The following is a 6547-nucleotide window of genomic DNA, read 5'->3' as shown; positions in this document are numbered from 1 at the left end:
AAGGATTTCAAAATGTTTTGTTTTAAATAAAATATAGGATAAAATTGGCTTTATGCAAATTTGCCTAAACTCCACTAGCCAAATATCATGTAGATAGTCATGCCCAAAACTGCCACCATATAAGTGTTATTTGCCAGTACATCATTGTACTGACCTCCATTTGTGGGGCTGCATATTCAAACGTGCAGGATTTTCTAAGGAGAAGTACGTGGTAGGATCTCGAGTCTACATTCCAACATGATTGCCTGTGGCACATGAAGATGATGAAGGCTCATTGATGACTTACATTCCGCTGTGTTTGTTCTGAGCATTGTTGAGCTAGTCCATGGGACTATGCAATTTGTAAGATTTTACTTTACCCTCTGGATCAACGATGTAGTAATTTGATACTATTGCAATGATTACTATATTTTGTAATGTGTGTGCTATCAGTGATCTCGGGAATATCACTATACACATGTATCTTGTCTTTATTAAAAGGTAGGGTGCTACAGGCCTCCCCATCTGCACGTCAACCTTCCTGTTGAGCTCACGAACCTCCTGGACACCCTGGTCCTCCTCCTCGCTTCATGTTTCCTCCTTCTCACGGTGATGCCGACGCCATGCCCCGCAGGACCTCGCCGCTGGCAGCCTCCGGTGATCTTCTCCGAGCTCCACCGCCACCTTCGGGTCCGCGCTGGCGAGGCGTACCCGACGTGGCAACGCTCGCCAATACAAGAAATGTGTTAACTAGTGACCTTCCAGTAGTGACCGTGGATGAATTGGTCATGAATCTATGACCATTTGGCATGAAATGGTCTTAAGGCATTTGAAGCCGTGCAAATCCTAAATCATTACGACCATTTCAGTAAGAAAGGTCTTAGTTTGCTTACTTGAATTGGTCATAGAGAAAATGATATAGTCCACGACCTTATTTTTAGTTGATTAAGACCAATTTGAATGGTCAGGGTTTCTAATTGTTGTGGTTTAAAATGACTGGTTCGCCACCTAAGTAATTTCGTCTATGTTTCATGTCCATGTGTCTATTTTCGCTTACACATGAGGATATAGCTAGGTTTAAATCTACAACTAACGGATGAAACCCACTCATTGACATGTTGACCATGATAAAATTCTTTGACCGAAATTTATTGACCGAATTTTGAGGGTGCCATTTTGTATAATATTCTAGTAGGTACTTTCTTCAAAATCTATTTTTGTTGCTCTGGCATTTAAAAGATGAATAATCAAATACTAAATACATGTCTTGATATTTTTTCGCAAAATCTGTGTTCTGCAATTAAACTACTAAATATAGGTTTTGATATTTTATAACTCAAATAGAGAAACGGTAAGAGGTTGGCGCTCCAACTAGGGTTCACATGCACCCATGTTCAAACCGGACTTTTCCCTACGTGCAGCCTCTATAGCATTATGTGCAGAGCGCTAGAGGGAAAACTTTGGATACGACCGCGCGGCCTCAAATTTTAGATCGGCCCATATAAAACCACTTCCGTCTCCGAAGGCTAACCCTAATTCTGCTCCTCCTTCGTGCGCCGCCGCCCCCATAGTAGTTAGTACTCCGTAGATTCTACTCCACCCCTGTTCTCCCATCGTTGAAGTGCAGGCATCCCCTTCCTCACCGTGGCGGCGCCTCCTATACTCTTCAACTGCCCCCTCCGTCTCGCTAGTTAGCGCCCCCCGTGCAGCCGTGCTAGATCCGCACCCCACCGGCTCCCCTCCCTCGTGCTCTTCCTCGCCCCCGTCTCCCACCACGACGTGGTCGTCGTGGGGGCATGGATCATCGCGCTCGCGGAGGAGATGGACGGCCTCGGCAGCAGCAGTGTGCGTTAAATCCTGCTATTGACGAACACACGGCGCCGCATGATTTGGCTTCGGGTTCGCCCGATGTCTCCTTCCCTTCTCCCCCTTCCTCTCTCTCTCAGTTTATCTCTCTCAGTTTCTCTCTCTCTCTCTGCAGCCACCCCCGGAATCGATGGAGAAGCTTCACCGAAGGATAGACAAAACTGAGCGGAGGTGGAGCCCTGCACACATCCGCGCTCTCCGACCTCGTCTACATTGGACGACATAGTGTCCTGACCGGCAATCGGAGAGGTACTGAGGGCCACTTCTTTTGGGCTTCTCCGGTGGCTTCTGGGAGAAGCTTCTCCCCACCAGCTTCTCCCAGAAGCCCGGACCCTAAAAAATTTCTGGCTTATATTCTAGTTTAGGCTAAATAAGATTATAAGCCAGAACATATTTGAGGTTCGGGCTTCTGGGAGAAGCTGGTGGGGAGAAGCTTCTTCCAGAAGCCGCTGAAGAAGCCGAAAAGAAGTGGCCCTGAGGCTCGTGAAGATCGTAAACTCCCACTTCCCCATTAATATCTCCGTGACATTGGGTAATTTTCTTGCCCCAAACGATCAATCACGGGCAGGTTGATTCACAACTGCCAATTTTTCATGCTGCTTGCTAGCTCAACATCTTGATACTTCCTACTGACAACTATCTATCCGATCCTCACCACATTACAGATGCTAGGATTTGTTGTCCCTTGTGGAAGCTATCTGTCTTTTCCCACACAATGTATTTGTTGTTTTGTCCAAACTAATATGAAGTGATAGACCAATACTGTAGAAGGCAAAGGATTAGTTTTGTGGTTGCGATGTTGCATATCAGAATTGGATCGATAATTGGAATGACCATCCTTTTGTATTTCTTGTTAGTTGGTTCCCTATATGGCAGCCATTTGAGCTTTATCTATTTTCTGTCCGAATGTTATACTCATTTGAGAAGTTTACATATGGTCCTCACTAGTGAGAGATGAAATATTACATTGATAAGAATGCTGTAGGGCTATTATTGTGGAGATTATAGATAAAAAAAACTGCAGTCTCGTGTTCTGAACTGAATAAGGTTTTCATTTCTGTCAGTTAAATGTCCTTTGGTAACACACCGATGTAACACATACTAAAATATGTTACAAGTAAAATTATAGTAACACATCATTTGTGTGCTAATGACCTACAGTAACACAAAGTATATAACGCCCGAAATTGTGTTACAGAGATAACAAGTCAGTAACATATAATTATGTGTTTGAGACAATGTGCTACAAGTATATTGACCCGTAATGTAAATATGTGTTGCCCGGAATGTGTTACATACTTTCGTACGAGTAATGAAGAAGATGCATGCGCGCGCACGCAAGAGCGCTACCTCTCGTACTGTTGGGGGGTCGCCTTGCGCCCATCGCCACTGCGCCTCCTGCGCCAGCACGTACCGCATATTGCAGCCTGGTTGGTGTGGAGGAGCCTGTGCCGCCACCGCCTATGGACCGACAAACCGCGCCGACTGTGGGGGTGGAGGAAGCAGGTGGGCGCGCACACGGTTCCGCCGGCCGGATGAGGACCCAACCTCGTGGTCGTTGGCGGTCTTCTTCATCCACTTCGGGAGCTTCCTCGCGGCGATATCTTGGAGGAATGGCAATGGTGGCGGTCGTGGGAGTGGCGGAGAAGAGGCGAGCGCAGCGGCGGTTTAAGTACCGTTGGCCATCAATGCGCGCGTGCATGCATAGTTTCTAATGCCATCGACATCAATGCCGGCGCAGGGGTGGGCGCAGTGGTCAGCGGCGGGCACAGTGGTAAGCTACGACATTGATGGTGAAACGTTGCTACCGGTCAACCTTCTACCATCAGGTCGAGATGAACGGGTCGGTCCGTCTGGGTCACCTCGCTCGAGCCTGCACAGCCTCATCGCATATCCGGGCGGTCCGTATTTTGGGAAGGAAATCATCGATACTTATGCAATGTGTGATTTCCTCAACTTTGCCAAGTGCCCATTTTAGACGTCACCCCTCCTCCGGCTTCTTTTTGTGTTTTAATTCTCAAGTCTTCTCTAGGAAAAGGGATGGTGACGTATTTTCTTTATTTTATAGGGTGACTATTCAGCTAGATCTAAGGTTCTTTGAAAAAGTCCTTCAATGGTTATTTTGGTCGGCAGAAAAAACGAGTGGAGGGAAAATTTTAATCATTCCCGCTAATAATACAATTTCCCCTCCATTGAAAGCTCCTATATATTTACCATCTAATCAATCTCTTCTCCAAATCAATCACCCCCAAAAAAACTCATCTACGCACAGTCGCACACCACTCCGCCGCCCTCCCACACCGTCGCCGCCCCGGCCCCCACTGCCAACCACCGCGCCGCCCTCCCAGCGGAAAGGCCCGGCCACCCTCCTAGCACTCCCGTCCGGTATCCTCACCTTCACCTCGTCATATCCGCCTGCAACCCCTCCGTATGACCTCAGTCCCATCTCTCTCGTCCCTTCTATATGCGCTTGTGCTGCCTCTAGAGTATGGATCGCAGATCTATTTCAGATTGCAGCAATGTCGTTTTTGTTCTGGATTGCTAGTAGATGATGATCCATCCTCAATATTTTGAATAGTCGTGATTTGATCTTAATAGATAGTTTTAGATATTAAAGCTAGCATGTGCAGGGCAGAGTCGGACAGATTGATCCAGAAACCAGAATCTAGTAGACAAGTGCACACATACCTCAAACTCCATTTTTTTTCAGTATTCGTTTGACATATATCGAGTCTCCTTTGATCTATGAAATTCATACCTTCCATGCTCCATGTATTTTCAGAATGTCACCTTCAGTTCTTAGTTCCCAATTAATCACATGTTTGTACGAGCTCAGTCACCGTACTAGCATATAGATCATTTGAGATGCATGGGACAAAACCTCTTTTGGTAATTTTGAAACAATACATATTTGTTATACAGGACTGCAGACTTATTAGTGTCATTTTCAGCAGTCATAGCAGTATCAATTAACTAGACTCATTGGTGTTTTTTCAGCCTGCAGACATTTGTTTTAGATCCAGTGTGGGTATATGCGTTTGTTCAACATCTTGAGTCCTGCACTAATCCGTTAGCTGCCTTGTATGATATTTCGTCAGTCTGCAATCTAAACATTAGAATAACATGCACTCACATCTTTCTTTTTATAGGATTGTTCGGTTCTGGGACCAAATTGCAGAGGGCATGCCTACAACCTTCTCCGATTGATTTTCCTATCCGAGACTATAAACCTTCTCACTCAATTTCAGAAACACTCGTCTTAGTCTTAGTCAAATTTAATACAGCCTAAAGTGAGCAATGGAGAGAGTACAGAGTTGCTGAACAATGGAGCATTTAGCTAGAACTTACAACACGCTTTTATTTTCTTGCCGTTCTAGTTAGAATTGCAGTTCTTTGGGAGTACCTACTGCAGTCTAATTCGTACCTAATAACTAATTTCATGTTAAACTACAACTCTATGACAGAACCAAGCATTTATATTGTTTGGAAGCTAGAATAAACTAGATTTGCCACTACCGTCAAACCATAAACTGCTATGTCCATTTCTTTACTTTTACCTTGGCATTTATTCTATCTTTTGACACTGTTCATTGTTCAGTATTGTATGCTACAGAAATACACTGAGAATCTCCAACGAAACAATAATAATATTTCTTGGTTACTAATACTACATGGTAAAACAGAGGTAATGTCAATACATGTTTATGTCATTACTTGTCACTTGAAACCTTTGTATTAATATTTCAGTTTGCAGAGTGTTCAATGCGATGTACCACGCTCATCTATGCAACATCACATGTGAGGATACTAATTTATTGCTTTCATGCGAAAAGGTTAGAACTGCTATTACTCATATCACAAAGATATATTATAAAATAATGAATTCCTGAACGTTGTTGTGTCACCGAACTAGGATAGCAGGAAAATGCCAATCAAGATGGCGAGCATGATAATGCCAATCAATTACTGATTTCAACAAAAATCATTAGCGCCACAAGGCCCTGTTATTGACTTTGTGCCAGAGGTAATATTTGTGTGCTTTTGAGTTTTGAACTTGGAACTTTCTTGGAGAGGTGAGCTTATCCGATTGTGTACTCTTGTTGATTCATATTTGATGAGTTTAAATAATTGAGTTCACAAGTTAGTGACTAGGCTGCACATATTTGTGGACGGAGATGTTCAAGAATCACTTCCCCTTTTGTAGATACGTTTTCAGTTATTTAATAGAAATACAATTTCCACTGTACAATTGGTAGTATGCATTACAACATTAGCGCGGTGAGCTAAAGGTGTATGTTTCTGCTAAATTTGGAGAATTGCTAAGGTTGAGGTGCTGGTTAGATGAAATGGGGTTTTCAAATCTTGGCCTTGTGGTCATATAGTTAGATTATGGACATTACTGTAAGATTTTCTTGTTTTACTTTCAGTTCTAATTATGTGAAGACACAGTGAGCTGCAGACTGTGTTGGAGCTGGAACTCGCAATTATAAGGTAGACATGGATAAGGTAGAGAATGGATTTTGGTGCTGGCTGCCTCACTGCCAACATTTTCTTCTCTCTGTTTTCCTTGTCAAATAAACAGGCTTTACACTACCTTAATTGCTTGGCCTTCAACTTTTGTAAGCTATTTTTTCTTTCATTTTCTACAATCATATTGTGCACATTTAATCATATAACTGTAAGATGTAATTTTTCTTTTGCA

General features: G+C 43.5%; 1 long non-coding RNA gene across 1 annotated transcript; it reads left to right on the top strand.

The window, feature by feature from the left end:
- Positions 1-5510: 5510 nt before the first annotated feature.
- Positions 5511-5907, top strand: LOC124669938. Its single transcript, XR_006992358.1, has 3 exons — positions 5511-5530; positions 5600-5678; positions 5759-5907. It is a non-coding gene; the product is annotated as an uncharacterized LOC124669938 (long non-coding RNA).
- The last annotated feature ends 640 nt before the right edge of the window (positions 5908-6547 follow it).

The sequence above is a fragment of the Lolium rigidum genome, chromosome 7, assembly GCF_022539505.1.
Source record: "Lolium rigidum isolate FL_2022 chromosome 7, APGP_CSIRO_Lrig_0.1, whole genome shotgun sequence".
Taxonomy (NCBI): Eukaryota; Viridiplantae; Streptophyta; class Magnoliopsida; order Poales; family Poaceae; genus Lolium; species Lolium rigidum.
This window is presented reverse-complemented; position numbering and strand designations above follow the sequence as displayed.